The 22,024-nt window shown below is 46.7% G+C and overlaps 1 long non-coding RNA gene across 1 annotated transcript; it reads right to left on the minus strand.

The window, feature by feature from the left end:
* Window positions 1–9: 9 nt before the first annotated feature.
* LOC135377102 (uncharacterized) lies at window positions 10–21,770 on the minus strand. Its single transcript, XR_010418031.1, has 3 exons — window positions 21,663–21,770; window positions 18,368–18,588; window positions 10–89 (listed from the first exon to the last, which is right to left on the minus strand). It is a non-coding gene; the product is annotated as an uncharacterized LOC135377102 (long non-coding RNA).
* Between the last annotated feature and the right edge of the window lie 254 nt (window positions 21,771–22,024).

Raw genomic sequence — 22,024 nt, forward strand, 5'->3', positions numbered from 1 at the left:
ATAATGTTTACCTGGGTGCTTGTGCACGCAAAGGCGTGTTCACTCTCCTCAGCAGCACTGCTTGGCTGTGTCATTGTCACCTTGCCCTCCTGAAATCAATGAGATTTTTACTCTATGGCTGTTATACCACGACATTAATGAGGGTTATTCCATGATAAATGTCTACATTCAACATAGTAGTAGGTAAGCCAATGAAATGCAAAGCACTGGTCATACATGTACGTATATTGCATTGATGATGTTTTTTTTCGGATGGTAGTGCTTCCTCAAACTTATTCATTATCTTTTTATTAATTCGAACATACTACACGTCCCTACTGAGGCCCAGGTAGGAGGAGATCATAACAGCACTGAGTAGGGATTGTGACAGGAGAGAAGTGTTACATTGTTTGAATAAGTATACAAATAATAGTCGTGAAAGAGATTATGATAAATGTCCATGAGTGCTAGACTGCAACTGCATTAGGCTTGTTGTGCTAAAAGGCGACGGAGGACGATTGTTGAAGAGATCGTTTATAACACCCACATGTCCACGTCTCTGCAACTTCTAATCATCCGTCCACACGGCAGTCCAACTGTTTTGAATATTTCCTCGCCCTGCGTAAGCGAAAACGACGATGTTCGGGTGCCTCTCACGCGATCCCATATCCTCAGTTCATTCCCTTCGTTTCTACGCAGAAAACGTCCCATTGACGTCCTGTGCAGAAAGCTGCGAAGGACATCACGCGCCAACCATGTGTGGTTCGGACTACACACCACGACAACCGTGCGGAACAAATGACGCGTGCTCAACGGTCAACGTTATAACCGCTGCATGTAATTTGCACGTTCTTTTACAAACCGCAACGGCTTGCGCACGTGGCAGCAAACGCTCAATCTTCGACAGAGGAAGTCACCGCACATTTTTCACTCCTCGCCTATCGAAAGCTCTCGGACGCTGACATGTCCATCGCCATGTCCATCACCATGTCCAGCACTCATTCCCATCCTTTGGGGTAATCTACCTCAGCGCCCAGAAGAACTCTACATAGTTGAAGTCCACACGCGGTCACACTGGGGGCAGGATACCATAACAACTCGCTTTGTTCTTTGAAAAAATCTGCACCTAAGTTCTCGAAGCCCCTTCCAGGGTAACTAAACAACGACTACAAAAGCGAAGCCTAACAATGGCCGACACAACCACAAGTCCAGATTCCCTACCGATACAGTTATGGATCGGGGCGAATCATTACTGGGACTCCGTAACAGGTGTCGAAACGGGCACTGAACCGTAACCGAGAACCGAAAAAAAAAAAAAAAAAAAAGACGTTATTTCTTGCCGAACCGAACCCGAACCGTAAACATTTTTTCTGTACCCCTGAACGAACCGGAACTGAAGCGAAAAATATATGATCGGTAACCGGTTCACCAGACGGTAAAAACGCCTATACTTTCTCACTCGACTGCAGCGCACCAACTCCCTGCATCGCTCGGAATATTGCCAAACTCATAGAGCGGATATAACAAATCGATAAACCAAGAAGTGGTGAGTCCATGCACCTCCTACAGCCTCACTTCCAAAACGTTCACGACATGGCTGTACATTTTTGTGACTCGAGGTGTAAAAAAAAGAAAAGAAAAAAATATGTATTACACGACGGCTACACTTTGCATTGTTGCCTCGGCTGCTTCCTTTCATTCAGCGTCGCAGTGTGAAGGCAACGTGTATTTTGATAGTTCACAGTGACACCAGTAAGCAACGCGTACAATTAGCGACCACAGGAAGGAGGTTGGTATGTGCTCCAGAGCATGGTGCAGAGCGTCGAGCTCTGGCACCAGCTAGACATCGACCCCCGAACCAAGAGACTCGGCCTCTCTCTTTTTTCTTTAGAAATCGGCGATAGCCTTCTGCCCTGGAGTTCAATGACATGCTGTACGCCATTTCCCAGCACTTTTCGGTAGAGTAAAGGATGATCTGCTGTGAACTGCGTGGTTCTTTGTATTTATGAAGTGTAGAGGTGAGGGTGTAAGAGGAAGGAAGAAGGCCATAAAATCTTATGTTACACTGATTAGCGCAGTACACGTAAACCGGTTCGAACCGATTGACCCATTTGATACCATTGTTCCCCTTTGGGAACAAAAACATTACCTTAGTCCAAGCGATCCCGCAACTTTATTAACGCCGACATGATGTCCAAATCAGATTGCACTGTATGCCAACATATCAATACTCAAAGGTATGACCCGAAATTGCGCTTAGGGGTTTACGTTTTCAGTTGACAGGGAGATTCGTGAGCCACATTGACCAAAGTTGGAATTTTTGCTGGCAACTGAGTTTCTATCACGTGCTGCAGGTGCGTTGCATTCCCGTTGTTTATGTCACTGTCAGAGGTGATTGCTGAGAGACAAATGAACATATCTGTGTAGATATAAACGTTCAGTAGCCAAATATTTCAATGTGAGGCAAACATTTCCTCAGTTGTTCCCATTTGGGAACAATGTTCAAGTACATACTTTTCCGTACTGAACGGCTGGACGGACAACGCTTCTGGATCTCTGCAGATGTCTTCAATAAACTTGTGGGACATTAGTAGAAGTCTTGGAAGTGGTTATAAAGATCAGCGGCGGACATGAGAATAATAGTGTTGGGCTATGCACAACCAAGTGTGAAAGGAGCGTGACCTATGAAGACCAAGGAGACGAAGAAGACACTCTGCCAAGTGATGTAGCGGGTATGTGGAAGGAAGAAATGAAAATTGCTGTGGGCTGTGAGTTCGCCACACGTATAGAGTACAGCGACACGTACACATTACACGTCATGGAACAGGGGCACGGCCGGTGCAAAATGGGTAAAACGGGAAGGTTGCACTATCCTGGCAGGTCACGAGTCAGCCTGCAATATTTCCCAACTTGGTGGTTTGTCGCCCTTTACACTGCTCAAAACATTTTTTTTTTAAATCATGAGTATACCTGCATTCTAGCGGCAGAGTCGGAGCAATGGGCTCGTGAAAAATGAGCTTCGAGCTTCCATGTGGTGTATCCCGTTGCACTTGCTAGCGCTTGCACCGTAGAGACTGCAAGACGGTACAGATACAACGAAGAATAGTTTGCGTTGGACCGTGGACGGCGGCAATGCGACACGACTACCGCGCGCCATTGCTGAAGCCAATCAGTTCAACCGGTACTATCGTCGTCCTAGCGTGAGGCTACGCACATCTGCGCGCTGGGCTAGTCCACTATAGTTAGTCACGAATATATATAGGGTAATACGATCTCTTCTGCAAGTTGAGAGCTAAGCTTCATGACTGTATTGGATTTTTCGGTAGGTTTGTCAATAACTACAGTCTTGTCTTTACTAGCACGAAATGGAAAGGCAACTGCTCAGACACATCCAGCAAAAACCCCGCATCACAGCCTGGACACTTCACCTAGATCTAGGATGTCAACCTAAACCCGACTAGCTGCACTGCATGAGACTTGTGGTGGAGGAACTATTCGCAGCTTGTGATGGTCCGTTCAGAAGAAGAGGTCCACTTGGCGAACTCTGTTCTATGCCAAGAGCAGGACAAAGGCATTATTGCCATCCGAAGGAAAATATCGCGGCTGCAGACAGTGCTGAGAAGAACAGAGGACCGATATACAAAGTCCGTCAAATGCATCTGTACAGTCAGTGCACCAAACTTTTCCAGGAGTGAGACTTGCTGTTAAAATGTTTCGATGTTGCGAGAGCCCATCGTTCCCATTTGGGAACATTCCATCTCTGCGCAACGGATGCATATTTTGCCTTGCAGATTTATATTTGCGTATATCTCCGGGTAATAAACGTCTCATCCAAGGCCCGTGGTTGCAGAGCCATTGGAAAGGAGGGCGGGCACTAAAGGGTTAATATCGGTTCAAGCCGTTATTTCGGTTGAGCTGAACCCGAACCGAATCGATAAGCTTGAACGGGAACTTGAACCGAACCACAAAAAATAACGGTTCCGAGCCCTGCTTCATAACAGGCAAAATTAATCATCCTTATCACGGCATTCGAGTGGTAGAAACCAACCTTGGATGGACTCTACAAGGGCCGTACTCGTCCAAAAACAACACAGCTGGTTGTCACGATGTCACCTTGCTGAATGTGAGCTCCGCACACCAGGAAGGAATAACTGATGTGTAGCGTGGGTGCGGGTATACTCGCGGGTACCCGCAGTTACCCGCACATTGTCACGAATTACGGGTAGGAATTCGCGATCGCTGCTGGAAGCGGGTAAAATGCGGGTGTACCCGCAATGCGACCGCGAGTAATGCGGGCATACCCCCATTACCCGCACTCCATGGCAAACCAAGTGAGCCCTCTAGCTGTGACACGCAAGCTCAGCAGTGCCCTAGTCGTTGGCCGTATAAATCCATGTTCCAGACTGCAGCAGGCAAGTGCTGGCGGGCGAGTTCTGTTTTTTTAATACAGACATGTATGGCTCTCTGTTGAATTGCAGCTGTATTGGCACGCGATTGAAGCCGTCCGAGACACGTAGTCAACACTGAGAATATCCAGGAAATTGTAATTCAGTCGGATATTCAGTCCCCAACACCGATGTGACTAACGGCCAGAAGGAACGCATCCATTGGTCTGGGGCAAGGCTAGTGTATCGTGCCCGCATCGTCATCTTCATCACACAGAGGGTGAACAAGGAAACGGGGGTTCGACCTGGCGCTGAGCGTGTGTATATCGCTCACTTACCCCTGCGGGTAGCCAATGCGAGTATACAGACAGCACTGCGGGTGCGAGTCACCCAGATTAAATTCTTGCGGGTGCAGGTCCCACACGCGCGGGTACTGTGCGTGTGCGGGTCCAAGTTTGCTTACCCGCACCCGCATTCAGCGAAAACAACGACGAACGACCCACTATGTTGTTGATGAATTTGAACAGTCTACAGAGTTCAGGAATGGACGATACGTCGTTGCAGTCCCATGGAAAGCTGATGTATTGAAGGGCAACAACAAGGAGGTCGCTACGCGACATTTGTATCAAGCAACTCGACGGCTCGTGCGTTCCCAAGTACTACTCGACAGATACGATACTTTCAGAGATCGTAGTGCATGACGCAGTCGTCCGTGTCGTCGTTCTTCTTTCGGCATCTTTTTTGTTGTCTACACACCGTGAATTCGTACGAACTACCCCGCCTTCATACACTTGTTTAGTGTTTGCAGCAGTATTATAGCATGGCATGAGCTGTGGGGAGCTTTTAGGCATTGATGGTGGTGATGGTTTGGCATGTAATGGGGCGATGATAATGCAGTGAAACTGCTTACAATGTAATTATGGAGTTGAGAGAAAAGCCTGTAAGGAATGAGCATGGAAAAATAGATACGTCCCCAACCAGCTGTGTAAAAGTGTTTCCTCAATAATATATTACTTTCAACAAATAAGCACAGTGCAATTATTGAACAAAATGGCAGCACAGGCTTGTTTGTACAAATTGTACAAATTCTGGATGGCTCGGAAGCAGTGTAATGGCATTAAAGTGTGGCCTTTTATTTTAACAATTATTTTGTGCATCATAGCAGATGACAAATACGCTCGGTAACCCCTTTTGTGAAATTTCATTTGAGCAAGAGACAGTCACAACGTAATGATGAATATTTGTTAGCGAAACAGAACAATCAATTTAGTGCTTAATGATTTGTACAATAATGTTATATGCTGAAATGCAGAAATAAAAGAGGTCACAGGTAAGCACATCACCGCACTGACAAGAGGTCACGACAGTGGCAACTTCCAAGCTCACAAGCAGGGACGCCCTGGGTAACATGAAGAAAACAGCACTAAACAAAGAAAACACACGCACACACAGGACGAGGACGTAAACAAGGCAGCACGGAGAGTACATTTACCGTATGAGTCGCACTCCAAAGAAACACTGCCAGCCAAGAGATGCTCTAACGCGGCGGTGCAGATATGTGACACGTTGAAAGTACCATGTCGATTTCTTAAAACTATAACACCGTAAAAGTTATGCGTGTGGGAGTTCCATGCAGGATAAGGCCACCCTTGCATCAATTTTTTTCTGTTTACATACCCTACAGTGATCAAGCACTTGAATACATGCTGTGCACCTGACACTGGGCTCGAAAGCGTATAACAGGCGCTGCCGGAATGCCCCATCAATCGAGAGGCTATCTTGATCGTTACAGTTCACCATACAGGTTGCACAACAGACGAAAACACAGTTTTATTTTTAGAAGGAGAGCGGGGAGGTGCATCGCCAGAGGCGATACTCTACCCCATTGCTGGTGGGAATGTGGGGTATGAAATACTGAGCCCATTCACAATAACAATCGGAGTCCCATGGTGTCCAGAAATATCGTTGCTGGGCTGGATTGCGCCGGTGACCAAGCAATTTCGAGAGGGAGAAGGGGTGAGAGTCCAGCTGACGAAGAGACTCGGAGAGTGCGGTTCGGGAAGGTTGGTAGTGAGGGCAGTGGAGAAGAATGTGCTGCAGATTAAAGCGATGGTCGATGTGGACTAAGGTATTATACGCAACCACAATCGACGACGGAACGCTATCAAAAGCGGAACGATCACCGGCGTGAGAATACGTACTGTTGCCTTTTAAATAGCATGGCAAACGCTCTCTATGTACACTTTTTGTAGCGACCATATCAGCCATATCTTGGAGAACCGCCGATTACCGACACGCTGATCCGCAACCACCTGCAGCAGCGCCAGCCCCGTTAACAACCTCATAATAAAAAAAGAAGAAGAAACGGGATCCTTCCGCAGCCCTGTCGTCTGCTACTTTCTCCCTCCCCTCAGCCATCGCGTGACAGTGTGAATAATGTTGATGCGTCGTTGTCAACCGTTTGAACAGCGCTTCATAGCCGGAGAGATCACGCGATCGATTTAAACATGACGTCACTTAACCAATGGTTTATGTCGGCTGCTGAATACGGTAAATATCATCGATGTCTCATCTGTGATCGAACAACTTTGATTCCATGCTCAAACTTGCTCTGTTCGTCGTCCTATCTTATTTTGAGTGGACAATTTTTGTATTAGTATTACGTATTTAATACAGATTTTAAAAATGTATTTGTATTAGTATTATAATATGCAGAAACGCGTATTACAAGTATTATAATACCCCAGTGAGACTTCTGGAATTTTGACGACGGATCTGTTCGTTCACCCTAATTGCGCTATCAGCATGGTGATAATCCGGGCAGGTGGGTCAGCACACCACACGTTTTTGGTCGTCATCTCTTTGAACACCTGTTCTTTCGGGGATTAGTCAGTGTACACTCTCTGGTCATAAAATTCCCCAGGAAGAAAGGAACAATCGAAAATGTTTCTAGCCCTGTGTCCAAGGTTAATGTACGCACCAAGGGAGGCTTCTACATCTGGTACAAGGGAAATCTTCGCCCCCCCCCCCTCCCACCCTGGTAGGGGGGTGGGGCAGCTCAGGAGGGACAGTTGCCCTCAACCCTGGCTAGGCTTAGAAGGGATATGTCTTAGACGTCTTGTGACATTTTCAATATGCCACAAGAGGTTCTTTGCTTCGACCATACAGAAGAGCACTCGAAGCAGGGGCAGACCCAGACCCTCGGTTTGAGGACAGGGGGCACTTTCTTTGTCGGGCCGCGTGGTAGGGGAGAGAGGGAAATCCAATGTATAAACTGACTGTTTTTCCCCAACCCACGATCCACCACTGACTCAAAGATTGAATTTTTGAGAAAATGTTATTAAAGCCGAATAATCCGTAATGCATCTATTGTTTCATGCAACAGGCACTGTAAATCGTGTAATCAATGTTGTGTACGCCCTGGGCTTTTCGAAAAGTTATGTACTGCTTTATTACCATAACGTATTATAATACAGTATTAGTATTATGTATTATAATACACATTTTCGAAAAGTATTTGTATTAGTATTATAACACGAAAAAATAGTATTACTGCCCACCCCTGTTATTATTTATATAACGTAACGTAAGTAGATTGAATAAAAAATAAGCACGGATGTATGTATAAATAAAATTCAACGTCTTTCTTGTTATTGTCTTGGGATGACAATCTTAACGAGGCCTAATGTTAGCGACCAAACATCTCATTTTCGCGTAAATAATGATGGCGAAGTGAAAGTTGAAGCTGATTTTGCAGATGCGTACACGATGATGTATACTCACAGTATGAAATTAGAGAAGAATCTCCGCTTCGCGGTTCCAAGCCCCATCCTCCATATTCGAATTTTTTTTTTGCCATAGCACCCACCTACCCCATGGAAAACGGCAACCAATGAAATGCGCCTAAGCTTGATTGACAGGATTATCTTTTTTAGGCTCCTCCCAATGGCCAGACTTCCTTTTAATACTCGGCAGTGGCTTGCGCTGCGCTTCCAGCGCCCTCTTCGTCACGTGATATGTATTTAAACAGCATCTGAGCGCGCTCTGGGTTACTGCACATCAGGAAAATCGAAGGAATCTGCCCTAAATATAAAATAAATGAAACAAGTGTGCGCGTGCTGTCGTAAACGCACGTGCTCTGTGTCAACACAAACCGCAACAAATGCACTCGCGGAGGAGTTAGATTTACATCGTGTTTCCTTCAAAAAGTGTGCGGCAAACGTAAACGGTAACATGCGAACATCATTAGCGCTACTGTTGAAGCGCGCAAATAGAAACGCTTGGATGGTCGGTCGGCTTGCACACTTACGAAATGATACTGCGTATCAATTAAGTGAGTCAGTATAGATGCGCACTGTGATGCGCTATCTGACATTTCCCGCTGATGCAAGTGAGTGTATCCGAAATAAAAAGTCATGCCGCATATTGCCCTGTCTTAAACACAATTGAAGAGGAGCATCTTCGCTTGCGACGAAATCAAAATGAGCCGCCAAAGTACTGAATAACGCAGTGCGTGCCATGCAGTACAGCATCTCAAAGCGAACGAAAAGACCGTTCGTGTAGAGTTTTCACAAAATGACACGATTGATACGGAATTTCCTGAAGAATTCAGAGCGATGAATAGAGCCCGAATTTTAAGGCACAAAAAGAAAACTTTTTTTAGGCGCCTATAAAAGGCGCAAATAACCTGCTTTATGCACTAAAAACGGCATTAGAGGTACCAAGATTGGCGGTGTTTCTGCCTGTAGCTCTGAATGTGCAAAAGAAAAGTGAACAAGACGGTCCCATAGCCAACAACAATACCGTAAATAGGTGTTGTGACTGTATTTTTAATATATTTTTGCTGCACGAACTGAAAAGGTTATGCATCGTAGTACGGCGACAAGGCTTCTAGGCATTGCCACCGGTTCCACGACGCTACTCAGAAGGACTTGTCGCCGCAGCATACTCGGGATATGCGATATTGGCTTCGAGCGCGAGGTTTTAGTCCACCGCGCAAACTTCTTAGTCGTCAAACATTTCATGCTTCGCCAGCTATATTTCGTTTTCGGCATTACCACAACGCTCGCAATAACAGGCAAATATTAGGGCATCAAGCCTGCTCTCACTGAACGCGGCATCACGTTCGCTCGTGTACCTATGGCTCTGACTGCCCGCGAGGAAGGTCAGCTCCTCAAATCGCCAGGGATTCTACAACACCTGTACCTACCTTCGAATGTCGCGCACCCTCCTCAACATCTTACCGTGTGCCAAATAAGCTGCTCCTAGGCTTTCATGGTTAACTTGGCACATCTAGCTAGCTTCTGCCCGGTTTCATGAACACCGATTAATTTTCAACTGAGATAAAGGTTCCCTTAAACTTGAATTTAAAGGTTCAATCTTTTTACTCATGGTAGTTGGTGATGTACCATCAACTCCTCAAGGTTCACCAGCGTTTGGGAGACATGGTTGGTTGGTAATTCAAAGTTCAGGAACCTTTGAAGTGTTAAGCGACGCTTGTGAAAAAAATAAAAAAAAAGGTTTGTGGAGACCGGGATATGATCTCACATCGCGCCGCTAACTACCTTCCGATGACTGGTTGCAATTAACGTGTAAGTGATGAAAAATTTAAGTACGGGTAGAAGTAGAAGTCGTCGAAAGTGGTTCCAAAACCACTCACAATTTTATCTATGACCAGAAGTATATCAAGACCCCCGACACCTCCCCCTAAATGTTTGGCGGCACATCCCACTTTTTTTTTTCAGTGTAGTGCTGTTACAATGAAAGTGCACCCCAATTTTGTTTGCAACGCCCCCTCCCCCTCCCTCAGGGTTCTGGATAATTTGCTGGCCACGGCATGACACGGTAGACCAGTGAGGTAGCCGTTACCGAATGTATCGTGATACCGATACCCGTTACTTGGGTAAAGAGGAGCGAAATACGATATCGATACTTCCTTAATAATGTAACGGAGTACGAGTACTGTTACTACCAGACAAGTAACTTGATACTTTATACTTTCGCTTAGAATACGAACCCACACACACACACACATACATTGGATGATGATGAGGTCGGCGATTCACCCGCCCCCAAAATACGATAGCGTCGCATGAAGTCATGCTTACGTGGGTAATCGGTTTGCATAACAACGAATTGGAAGAAGCCATTTTTGCAACAGAAAAGCTGAAAGTTTATTATATGGCCTAGACGTTGGTTGACGTTTAGGAGAGCTGGCACTCTAAGTTTTCGTCTGTCTGCGGTAGGCGGACCAGTCACAAAGGATAGAAATAAAAAATATCACCAGTTAAGAATGGTGGGGCACTACAAAAGCGTAAGTATCGGTACTTTAGACACTTTTCGGGTGGCGATTTCAAAACACATAGCGATACGTACTTCGATACCGAATAGAAAATACCTTTTTTTCTCTCGTTCTCTCTCTTCCCCCCCCCCCCCCCTCCGGTTGATGCCCTCTATGAGGAAGTGGACTAGCGATAGGCAATAAAACTTGATCACCACATCCCTTGCGATCGTGGTACAATGTTCGTGACAACCAACAGACGATATGTTGGATCTGCTGACAGAGGCTACAAAATCTACCGAAGATACTGGTATCGGTTTCATAGATGGGTTTCCGGATGTGACCGCCCCTTTAGTGCTCGTCAGGGATACCTGCAGCCTTTCAGCAGTACTATGGCTCAAAAAGCCGCGCTGTGCACCATGTGCTTCCACCTCGCCGAGGTACTGGAGGACGCGTCTATCGCAAGTTTAACCTGTAGGGTACCCAAATATTATCAAGGGCGCACTATGTGGCAGACCACACAACAAACTGAGGAGCGTTGTAAGTTTAAATTCCGCTAAGTAACGCAGGGACTGTCTTTCCATGGCACACACATGGTGCTACACTTATTAGCCCATGGGTCAATATCTAAATACCTAAAGAATCGAGATTAACATACTTAAAGAAATGAAGGTCCAGTGGTGCACCTCTGCTGCATCTTAGGGATTCAGGTTACTCTACGGCGTGCGCAGTGTTATTCCAGCTATCTAGACTCGTGGCTCAAGGAAGGAGGACGCAGTGGGATAATTATCAGATGCATGTAAAAAAATTGCGCAAAATCGATATAATGTATCCAGCTACACACAACTGTTACCTGAACGCCCCGAGGGGTTATCGAGCCGGCGCAGTGGTAATGAGCATGAGCTTGATGAACTCTTGGGTTGGAGATGTGAGGCCTGCACAGCGTGAGGTCCTTAATGTCGCTTAAGGTTTATCAAACCGGCTCGGATGTATAAGCGCATGTTTGACTATCGGCATGGCTTTGAATGTGGAATGCCCAAAGTCGCACAACTGAGTGGACATAACGTTTCCATCTCACACGCTGCGCTTGACGCGCACCGTAGTAGTTTCCACAGTAATCCACCTCTGGGGCGAGGGGTACCGAGCTACTTGGAGCTTGGAGCTTTTTGGGTACATGTCATTATCCAAAGCCAAAGTCCGAGCTTGATCATCCCGATTCATCATCTCAAAATAAAGTTGTTGTTATTGTTTGTGACAGTTTGCCGAATGTCTTCCGAAAATGAAAAAAAAAAAAAAAAACCAGCATCTTTTACAGTTTCGTCATTGATTCCGCGTGCGTGATTGTTGCGTGATTTCGTGGGTGGAGAAGCCTCTATGGGAATCTGTGTAGACAGTTGGATAAAACACATGGGTAAGTGGTACCACAGAGGCCACCACATAGATTTCCGTGAAACGCCTTATGAGTGGTTCATTAGGATGTGTGCTTCGGTGGCACAAGTAAGTAGTGAAACCAACGAACTCAAATAACATACAGAGTATATGTACATTTATTGTGCAGACCTTACATGACTTGACATACACACAGGCTACACATAAACGATTTACGCTTACAAGGAAGGCGCTAATGCAGTTGGGTTTTTTGTTGCTTAGCCTTGCGCGAGTTACTCTACGGTGCGGCGGGTGACGACATGAGCAGCGTATGGGGCGCGTTCTGGCTCGGGGCGTTCTGGCTGCATTCGGTGGCAGGCGTGTGGCTCGCGGTAGTGCCTTGGTGCCGGCGTCTCGCATTCTCAGCAGTGAAGACGGGGCTGCGGTGCGAGAAGAAGTAAGACCTCCAAACGGTATGCATACCACTGGGGAATGTCAAATCGAGGCATGATCTGCTTAGCGTGGTCTGTTGGTGTACGTCTACGGCCAGCTCAAGAATAAAAATTGGGGCAAGTACTCGCGCAGCCGCTCTCGGTCTGTAGGCCACAGGTTGAAGTCCCCTTTGAGAACGAGCGGCGCTCCGGCCTCGCCCTCCAGCCCGAGGAATTCAATCTTGTCACAGTACTTGAACAGCCACCCGGTGAAGAACATTGCCGCATCGTTAAAGCTCTGCCGCTGGTGGATGAACACGGTACCGATCACGACATACATAGCCACTTCGTCTCATGGTCAGGAAGGTTGTGGACTTGCCGAACTGCCTACTCATAGCGAAGACATCCCACTTGCGCCCTGTCCAGTATGGCACAGAGTTGGGGCTTGTCTTCAAGAAGGCAGAATGCATTTCAATTAGCTGCTGGATGAACTCGCGGTCTTCGATCTGCCTTCGCGTAATTTTTTGTGCATACCGCAAGGTGTTGTAAACGCCGTCGCTGGCCACCTTTACGTCGCTGGCCAAAAAGCTGGCCACCTTTACAATCCCGTAAATGATCTACCAGTTCCGAAGACCCGGCCATTCTTTCAACGTTTGCTCTATGTTCCCTAATCCATTCATTGAGGCTGCTTTATATACCGTGTGTCATCTTGGCCTGGCTATCGCGTCTGTCGAATCCGACATTGCACTCATCAAGCTGGTTCTTCGGCGCAAATTTGTGCCCTCCTGTGTTCTCCTGGGCTCGCAGCTGTTACTTCCGTGGCATCTCAAGTTAAAGCTCCTTTGCTGCTACAAGTCTGCTCTGGTTGGACAGGTTAGTAACTTCAGGACCCTGTCATTCAAGATTTGGACATTACACTACGGCGGCAGGTGTGCCTCAGAGACATACTTCTTAAAGCGGTCGCAGCTTCAAAGCACGGAGTTTGCTAAGCAGTTGTGCTCGAAGAAAAAGACTGTTTGCGGCTCCTCCCACGTGCAAACCTGGCAGTGCTTCTTCTGAACTGGTCAACCCTTTTGGTGTTAGCATTTCTGAGAATTCAGTTGAGGTTCTGTCCCAGCCAACCAAATGCTCTCTGCCTGTGAAACCTACAAAGTTTGATGTTGCAGCGCTCATATAATCATGTTCCCACCAAAATTACTGATAGCACTGACAAATTGGTGTGTACTGAACGCTGTCTCTCCCGCATTCCCGCTTCCGCTTGTACAACGGCCAAAAAAGTTCATCCTTAACTTTCCTGATCTGCTTCGAATGAGGGACACCTCGTTTGAAGCTGATCAGAAATGTTAAGGATGAACTTTTTTCCATTGACGCCATGTTGCTTCAACGTGATAAGTCTGGTAAATTTGCTGTTTTGTCCAGTGCAATATACTTGAGCAAGGTCAATTCTGGTATTGGTGATCTTTTCACTCCGTTTCGTGGTTCGTTACAGAAGTACAAGTCCTCTATTGTAAGCATTTTCGCCAAGGCGAACCAACAAACTTGTTTGTTGGTCCAAACGTCCAAACTTGTTGTAAACTGTAAGTGCTCTGAGCTATCGGTCAAGTTCATTTTAAAAGAACACGCACCGCAGATGCCTCTTCGTGTCGTCGTCAGTGGAATTGGTACCTGGCAGAAACTCGTTGCAAAATTTTTCCAACGCGGACTAAAAGTTCTACAGCTTCCTGGTTCTCTCTCGCTACGGAACTCTGAGGAACTGATCGAGAGCTTAAAGCCCTTCCACGGTGCTCTGGTAACTATGTTTTCCCTTGATCTAAAATATTTGTATTACTCCCTGAAATTATTGGTTCTACTCAGGACAGTCAAACATTTTATTGAGTATGAGTTGGTTGTTTTTCGCTCTGAAGTTGGTCTTTCCTGTGACAATTTTATCAGTATCCTAGAGTGTTCATTGAAATATACTGTTATCTCTTTTGACAATTGTTTGTTCGTTCAGAAAAATGGTGTATGCATTGGCTCCGCAGTTGTTCCTGCCTTATCAGAAATTTATCTAAATACCTGGGATATTGAGCTGGGCAAGCTTACGAGTTTTGGGAGTCAAAAGCGTGTTTTGATTCGTCGATTTGTGTTGTTATTTCTGATGCTGGTTCTACATGTGTGGACTCTACATTACAGTATGTTAGTGCAGTAGCACCCCATTTAAAGTTTTGTGTAGAGCAACCCTCTCATGGGATGCTGAGGTTCCTGGACCTCACATTTTGTTGTAACCCGGGTTTTTGTTGGTCATATGAAAAAGAAAACTGCAAGCCGGTCCTGCCCTACTCAAGCGCACATTCTAAACTTGTTAAGTTCGGTGTTTGTACATCCCTCTTGAATGCTGCAACGAATAAAAGCTGTTTTCATTTCGTTTGGAGTAGTTTGCGAAAGGAACGTGAAAGACTCACGCAGGCCGGGTTGACAGCCAATTGATTGCGAAGAGGGCCATGGAATTGCTTGAAAGTTCACAGTGTAGACCATGGAATGATGGAAACTCTCGTAATGTTGTTGTAATTTCCTGTTTCCATGCAGTTGCTCACAACATTCTTGCTGTCGCTAAATACTATAATATCAAAGTTGTTTTTTCCAGTGCCTTCAAATTAAGTCGTTTGACCCCCTTGAGCTCTAAATCTGAATCTTGTGGCGTGAGGCACAGGAAGCCTTTTGTTCCTTGCAAGCAGAACGCTGTGTATGCTATTCCCCTTGAGTGCGGCTTTGTGTACGTTGGCCAGACGCGCCGGTGCATCAATGAACGGATTAGGGGTCATGCAGCAAACGTTGAAAGAATGGCCAGGTCTTGGGTACTGGGAGATCATTTACGGGATTGTAAAGGTTGCCAGCCTCGCTTCGAGGACACTACAGTGCTTGCGTGGGAATGCTACGCACACCGAAGGTTGTTTCGGGAATCCATGGGAAGCGTAGTTAGCAATGCGTGTTTTATCCCTGTCGCACCTGTAGAGGAGGTGTTGTTCCTCTACATGAGTCCCGACCGACGATGATGGTACGCCACGGAGAGGCGATGACGGTGGCCTATCTATGGCCGCGCCGGTGGAACTGAGGCAGGTGCTCCAGGTGCGTGGCCGTCTTCGTCGTTGTCCACGACCCACTACAGTGCTCCCCACTCAGACGCCTAAGCGGCGATAAGAAAGATCGAAGGATCACGTCTATACCGGAGGGAGAGAGCAAGAGTGACCATGGATGACGCGCACTGCTGGACATGCCCACGGGCGGAACAGCACACGTTGTAGGCAGAGGTCGATGAGTGGGGCGGGAGCGGCGGAGATGAGGTTTGCCAGAGATGAACGTTGGCGTCGTCGAAGTCGTGGTCTGGCGTTGGAGTCGTGGCCTGGGGTGCCGCGACCGGCACGGCAGCGAAAGCTCGTAGGATCCCAGGAAGTGAGGCTGCGTGGACGTGAGGACTGCCGAGACGCCGGCTGATGCGTGCCGTGGCGTTGGCTGCCGCGACTGCCGAAACCGGCAGGCGAGCATGTTCGCTCAGGTGTCGCGGCCGGCAGCGGGTGCGAGTTGAGATGCAGAAATGAAGAGGGTGGGTCTTCGTCTTCGTCGTTGTCCACGGCCCGCTACCCACCCCTTCGAAGATTTTAGCTTTAAAGTTGAGATGAACCAATAAATTTATTGCTGTCTCTGAGAACCTACGTGTGTCGTCCTTCTGTGTCCGTGTCTATCGGTCTTCTTCATGGATCTATACCAGCTAGCCTGCACCCTTTTCCTTGTTTCTTAAACAACAACTTTATTGTGAGATGATGAATCGGGACTTTCATCGCCAGTGGCGATACTCTACCCCATTGGCTGCTGGTGGTGCGGGGGAATAAATAAGGAACCCTTTCACAATAAGGATTGTGTGCTGGATGTGGACAGGAAACAGGCAATTTTGTAAGACAGAGGGGGCGAGATGGCACCTCTCAAACGTTCAGCGGTGCTTGCGGTTGATACCATGACGGGAAGTTGAAGGGAAGACAGATGACGGACAGCTCGGATCGTCTACGCTTGTTGGAGACGTAACGTGCAGTGCGTGGTGCTCCTGCGCCACTGGACATTTCGCATTACCTCGCATTAAAAGTCCCCAGTGGAATGACGTGCTCGGCGGCTCACAAGCCGGGCCTGGACGCCATTGTCTGCTTCCGAGACAGGTGCACGGATCTTGATCTGATGATGGTGGTCGTTGGGAACTTTTGGATGGTAGAAGCCGGAATTATTCACCGAACTGAGGTGTAGGTAGTTCGGGTCACCAAATGATCTTCCTCTACATGAGTCCTACCCGCCGGTGGTATGATGTCCCAGCGGGCAGATGTTCGTGGCCTCAGGCTAAGATGGTGCCGGTAGAACTGACAAACCAGGATTGTAGCGCGTGGCAGCAAAGGTACACCATCATCGTCCATGGGCCGCCGCGCCCTGCATGTTTCTTCATACATTATCAATCACAAATGCAAAATCTACAATGCATCGTGTGACAGATCGATGTATAATTTTGCATATTTCTCCTTGATCAACTTATGATATGACAGATGGATATCATATCATATGTGGTGGCGCTGGTGCATGTTAGCGCTGAAAGAAGGAAGGAAGAGAAGCGGCCGGGACAGTTCCTTGCAGATGCAGCTCGAGAAAAGGTGCAGGCTAGCTTCGCGAGAAAAGAACAGCAGGTTTCTGCGGAGCCCATCCATTGGGTGTGCACCTTAGTTGACTTCATCCTCCAGGGCGCTTCCCGGTCTACTCCACCGCCTCTTCACTGCCACATCTTCCAGGTGTTCTCCGTCCGTTCTGCCATCTATCGCTCCCGGTTCCAGTTACCCCGTGCGGTAACAGGACTGGTTCGGCGACGTCCCTGGAAGCCCATACCATCAAGGGAGTAAAATCACGTTGCAAGCCCCCGTTTGTGCTTACGCCTCAATGTTTCCCACCATGCTCCCCACACCAGGTGTGGGCCTGCTCACCGTGAGGTGAAAGGGCTCATTCACCACCTCATATTACGTAATCATTCGAATATTTTGTAACGTTTTTCTCTCCTTTTTTTCCACAACCGACGCTATTTCCAAAGGGAGGTTATGGGCCCAAAAACCCGTGTTTCATTTGCATGTCTAAGCTGCTGCGCTGCCTCGAGGCTGCTCCGGCTCCGACCCCTGGTTTTACGTACCTGATTATGCATCGCTGTTCCGCAGCTGCAAACACACTGCTCGCCGGCACCCTGCAAAAATCTTGGTTAACCATGAAGGACCTTTGTACAGTCTGAAATGCCCTCAAAGAAATCTAATCTGCTGCATCTCTGGGAACAACACCGCACATCACTGAATATGTACCTTTTACATGCTACATTGGTGCGTAAGATAACATTCCCTCAGGAAGGCACAGTTCATCTGTTACAAAAGATACTGAATGTATAGAAGCTACTGTTAAACCTGACGCTTTTTGTGCGGCTACCTTACATTTTTTTGCGCCTTTTTCTATTTATTTTCTTTTCTCACTAGAATGTTCCGTGGGGATGACAGGAGACGCGAACAATATCGCGATTTGTGATAGCGTGGCTGTGCAAGTCGATACAGACCGATACGACATCATTGGGATAGTTGCAAAAAAATCCCGATCCCGTCCTTGGATCCCAAGTACCCACATTTCGAAATCCGGAAGTCCCGGGATTGTAAAAACGGCTCGGGATTTCGAACCATCGTTGCTACAGCACAGAGGTTATTCGCTTTTACCACTTAATCACACTAACATTAGAAACAGTTGCTTCGCGGCGCTAACGCGGAATCATAAAAATCTAACTTACCCGTTTTAAAAAGCCTTGAGGAGCGCGGCGAAACGGAAGAGGAATAACTCCAAAAATTAATGTACTTTTGAAATTACATTTCGAGGACAGTGTCATAACTTACCGGAGCCGCAAACAGTAACCCCTTCCTCAGCGTAGAAATTATGTTCGGCATCTGTTTCTCCACTTCCGCAGAGGAACCGCGAATGTCCTGCTCTGCTACATAATTGTTGACAAGCGTCATCATGTTCATGAAATCCGTAACATGATGGTTTCTCTCCAGGACCTCACGGAGCGTCTGAACGAAGTACGTTCCTTCACGTTCGCTTCTGTACGAGACAACACCTGTAAAGTAGCAGATGACATATCGAACGTCAAGTGATTTAGTGGGGGAGCAACATTTTTATGATCAGTGTGGTGTGAAAGGAGCAACTAACAGCACTTGTGTGTGTGTGAGTTGCAGTTATTATGTTCGTCATCAAACAGCTCGAATGATTGTCCTCGCCTCAACGGGATTGGTGTTCCTTCCAAGGCCTTCATTTACTTGGACCTAAATAGCATACCCGGTACTTGATGAAATGCATTTCACTTTATGAAATCAACAGCAACAACAACTTGACATGAATGGTGAGTCTCATCGCCAGATGGGTACTCTACCCTATTGCTGACGGTGATGTGGGGAATTAGATATTGAGCCCCTTCACAACAGGTATCGAAGTCCGATAGTGTCCAGAAAGGTCAAAAGAGCTTTGAGCGCATAGCGTTGCTGGGCTGGAGTCGGCCAGGGACCAAGTAATTTTGATAGGAATAAGGGGCCAGAGTCTAGCTGACTAAGAGATTTATGAAAGCTTGCACGCTAATAAGCTGTAGTTTCAGTCTGTTTTTACCTTTTCATAGCATTCATTAAAAAGATCGCTGGGGATGAAACCATGAATTCTGTTAAAGGCAAATATACATATATATATATATATATATATATATATATATATATAAGGAAAAAAATAGCCGGAGCTCTTTGGCTGCACGTATAGCATATGTTTCTAACTCAAACGTCGTCATGCCAGTACTGGACAGCTGTTTCGGCCTTGTTGGGCCTCGTCAACAGTACGCAGGCAGGCAACGTTTGTGCGGATAGCGTCAGAAGGTCACGTAACACGTGATTCCTCCCGTCAGGGTGAGATAGCTCACTCACTGAAAGCCCAGTGCAAAGCCAGTGAAGTATACAAGGAAAAAAATAGCCGGAGCTTTTTTGGCTGCACGTATAGCATATGTTTGTAACTCAAACGTCGCCATGCCAGTACTGGACAGCTGTTTCGGCCTTGTTCGGCCTCGTCAACAATACGCAGGCAGGCAACGTTTGAGCGGATGGCGTCAGAAGGTCACGTAACACGTGATTCCTCCCGTCAGGGTGAGATAACTCACTCACTGAAAGCCCAGTGCAAAGCCAGTGAAGTATACAAGGAAAAAAATAGCCGGAGCTCTTTGGCTGCACGTATAGCATATGTTTGTAACTCAAACGTCGCCATGCCAGTACTGGACAGCTGTCCAGAACTGGCATGGCGATGTTTGAGTGTTTGCGCAGTGTTTGCGCAGCCATAGAAGCCATCTTAATCTGTAAGTTTGAATTTCAAACACATCTAGCGTCATTTTTCTTATTTTTTAATGGCTTTTTCCCTCTCTTTATAATTCACTGGCTTGCACTGTGGCATTGAGGAGTGCTCAGTCACCCTCCCAGGTGTATATCGCTCGCTGAGTGACCCCTGGTTTGCCAATCCCGAACGATGCGCAGCTACCCAAGGCTGACGAGCCGCAAACACGGCGAAACACGTGTCCTCTGGTGCTGTCGCATCGTTCCATGAGTATCTGTTTTTCTACGTGCAGCCATAGAAGCCATCTTAATCTGTAAGTTTGAATTTCAAACACATCTAGCGTCATTTTTCTTATTTTTAATGGCTTTTTCCCTCTCTTTATAATTCACTGGCTTGCACTGTGGCATTGAGGAGTGCTCAGTCACCCTCCCAGGTGTATATCGCTCGCTGAGTGACCCCTGGTTTGCCAATCCCGAACGATGCGCAGCTACCCAGGGCTGACGAGCCTCAAACACGGCGAAACACGTGTCCTCTGGTGCTGTCGCATCGTTCCATGAGTATCTGTTTTTCTACGTGCAGCCATAGAAGCCATCTTAATCTGTAAGTTTGAATTTCAAACACATCTAGCGTCATTTTTCTTATTTTTTAATGGCTTTTCCCTCTCTTTATAATTCACTGGCTTGCACTGTGGCATTCAGGAGTGCTCAGTCACCCTCCCAGGTGTATATCGCTCGCTGAGTGACCCCTGGTTTGCCAATCCCGAACGATGCGCAGCTAATCAGGGCTGACGAGCCGCAAACACGGCGAAACACGTGTCCTCTGGTGCTGTCGCATCGTTCCATGAGTATCTGTTTTTCTACGTGCAGCCATAGAAGTCATCGTAATCTGTAAGTTTGAATTTCAAACACATCTAGCGTCATTTTTCTTATTTTTTAATGGCTTTTTCCCTCTCTTTATAATTCACTGGCTTGCACTGTGGCATTGAGGAGTGCTCAGTCACCCCCCAGGTGTATATCGCTCGCTGAGTGACCCCTGGTTTGCCAATCCCGAACGATGCGCAGCTATCCAGGGCTGACGAGCCGCAAACACGGCGAAACACGTGTCCTCTGGTGCTGTCGCATCGTTCCATGAGTATCTGTTTTTCTACGTGCAGCCATAGAAGCCATCTTAATTTGTAAGTTTGAATTTCAAACACATCTAGCGTCATTTTTCTTATTTTTAATGGCTTTTTCCCTCTCTTTATAATTCACTGGCTTGCACTGTGGCATTGAGGAGTGCTCAGTCACCCCCCAGGTGTATATCGCTCGCTGAGTGACCCCTGGTTTGCCAATCCCGAACGATGCGCAGCTACCCAGGGCTGACGAACCGCAAACACGGCGAAACATGTGTCCTCTGGTGCTGTCGCATCGTTCCATGCGTATCTATATATATACATATATATATATACGTGTATTTTATTACATTTTGTTCCTGTGGCTTTTTTGTGTATGGGGATATGGGGATATACATGGGGATATGTATATGTTATGTCTCACATATGTGGCAGGGAAATAAAGGGTAGAGCTAAGAGGTTTTGCTCAGGTGTATCTACGTTTGTATTATGTAGTCGGTGCCCTTAGAGGCGTTCTACGAAACCTGCAGCTTCATTGCTGCATGCCAAAACACATGATCACTGTCTGTATACCTAGCACAATAACATTAGTCTTAATTCTTGGTACATAAGTCTTAGTCTTCGCGCAATAACATTAGTCTTAGATTCTGAAAAATTATCTCCGTGCTGATTGACATTGTATTATTTCTCCACGTTTCAAATAAATACAATTACTATACCGGGGCATGTGGAGTAGAAGATAAAGAAATCACTAAATCTGGGAAGCGTTCTTGTGAAATTCCACAAGGAAGTATCAGCTGGACCATCGCGTTCAGCCCCTTTGTCCTGTTCAAAGCCCCGGCATGCCTGGAAAGAAAGCAGAATTCCGCATCATTGAAACAGGACAGCCAACTTTCAATACTGTCCTTTAAGGCTCCATTGTTTTTCATTTTTCGATGCATACTAAAGGGTTCCTGACTAGAAAGTCAATTATGCATGCAAAAACTACCCCACATCCAAAAACGCATGTGTCAAAACTTTGTATTTCCATAAAATCTAATTTTAAATACCGGAGTTCGTTGGAACGCTAGCTTCAAACTCT

The sequence above is a fragment of the Ornithodoros turicata genome, chromosome 1, assembly GCF_037126465.1.
Source record: "Ornithodoros turicata isolate Travis chromosome 1, ASM3712646v1, whole genome shotgun sequence".
NCBI classification, from domain to species: Eukaryota; Metazoa; Arthropoda; class Arachnida; order Ixodida; family Argasidae; genus Ornithodoros; species Ornithodoros turicata.